This window comes from Suricata suricatta, chromosome 3 (genome assembly GCF_006229205.1).
Source record: "Suricata suricatta isolate VVHF042 chromosome 3, meerkat_22Aug2017_6uvM2_HiC, whole genome shotgun sequence".
Classification (NCBI taxonomy): domain Eukaryota; kingdom Metazoa; phylum Chordata; class Mammalia; order Carnivora; family Herpestidae; genus Suricata; species Suricata suricatta.
The window spans coordinates 33,658,775-33,660,112 of NC_043702.1; the positions used below are offsets into that span (position 1 = coordinate 33,658,775).

Consider the following 1,338-nt stretch of genomic DNA (forward strand, 5'->3'; position numbering starts at 1 on the left):
CTTTCTCTGCCCCTCCTTGCTTATGCTCTGTCTCTCAAAAATAAAAAAATATTTTAAAAAATTTTTAAAAAGATGAAAACTTCAAAGCATTATAAATGTTCCTTTAAAAGCATCTTGTACCACTTTTATAGTTATCAACAGGCTAAGGGGTAGGCTATAAATTAAAATTCAAGTGAAAGACTCAATAAATTTTACTTAACCAAATAAAATGATTAAAGAAGATGTCAAGGGAAAGAACAACAATTGAATTCACCCAGAGACACCTATGGCAGGAACGGAGGCAAGAACATTCAACAGCACAAGGGGAGGAACCCTCTTAGACACGGATATTTCCAAGATGCTCATACCACCATCTCTTTACGCCGAAAATGCTGCCTCTTCTTCTCCCAAAAACAGACCTATCCTTCAAGTGTTTGCCACATTTTACTGGCCATATGCATTACCTAGAGCACTATGAAAACTTGTCTAAAGGACATTCCTGTGTTACCCTGGGCCCCCCAACTCCAGAATTCCAAAAAATGGGGCCCAGAAATCTCCAGGCAGGTCCCATAGATGTCTCATACGGGAGACTAGGAAACACCGGGTGTGCTAAATGGGTGTCTGCCAGTGTGCTAGCTCAGTAACGGACAACACTGTCTAGAGAACAACATCTAAACCTAGAAGTAATTGCCCCTCACAGTTAGGGATCTCATGTTATGTGCCAAGCTCTATGCCAAGCATGCTTGAGTTATGTCTTAGAATCTTCACAATGGATCTTTGAGATCATTATGATTTTATTTATATGTAATTTTAAAGGAAGGAGACGGGCTCTGCCGAGTCACTAAGACAGTGTGCCAAGGACTAGTGGCTGGGCAATGGTGCACGGGGTCTTTTCTACAGCTTCTAGGTGACGTTATTCAGGCAGCCTGTGGCCGTGCTCAGGTTCGATATAGCTGTGGAGTTAAGAAACATGATGGGCGGAGGGGTCCCTGAGTGGCTCAGTCAGTTGAGTGTCTGACGTTGGCTCGGGTCATGATCTTGCAGTCCAAGAAACATGATGGGCTGGCTGATTATAGCTGACAGAACGCTGGCTGTATGCTCCGGGGTGCTTTGTCTTGGACTCCATCTGAACGTGGGATCAGGGCTGGAGAAAAAAATTACAAGATGGTGGTTCTAAACATGCATCAGACACATGTACCCCAATGTTCACAGCAGCACTGTCAACAATAGCCAAGACATGGAAGGAGCCTAAATGTCCATCACCTGACGAATGGATCAAGAAGATGTGGTATATATTCACGATGGAGTACTACATGGCAATGAGAGGGAATGACATATGGCCCTTTGTAGGATAGTGGA

At 43.6% G+C, this 1,338-nt stretch overlaps 1 long non-coding RNA gene across 1 annotated transcript in view; it reads right to left on the reverse strand.

The window, feature by feature from the left end:
• Window positions 1–755: 755 nt before the first annotated feature.
• The window catches only part of LOC115286415, a 20,422-nt gene continuing 19,839 nt past the window's right edge, over window positions 756–1,338 (reverse strand). The window contains exon 3 of the long non-coding RNA XR_003906048.1: window positions 756–1,123. This is a non-coding gene — a long non-coding RNA (uncharacterized LOC115286415). The remainder of the gene's footprint in view (window positions 1,124–1,338) is intronic.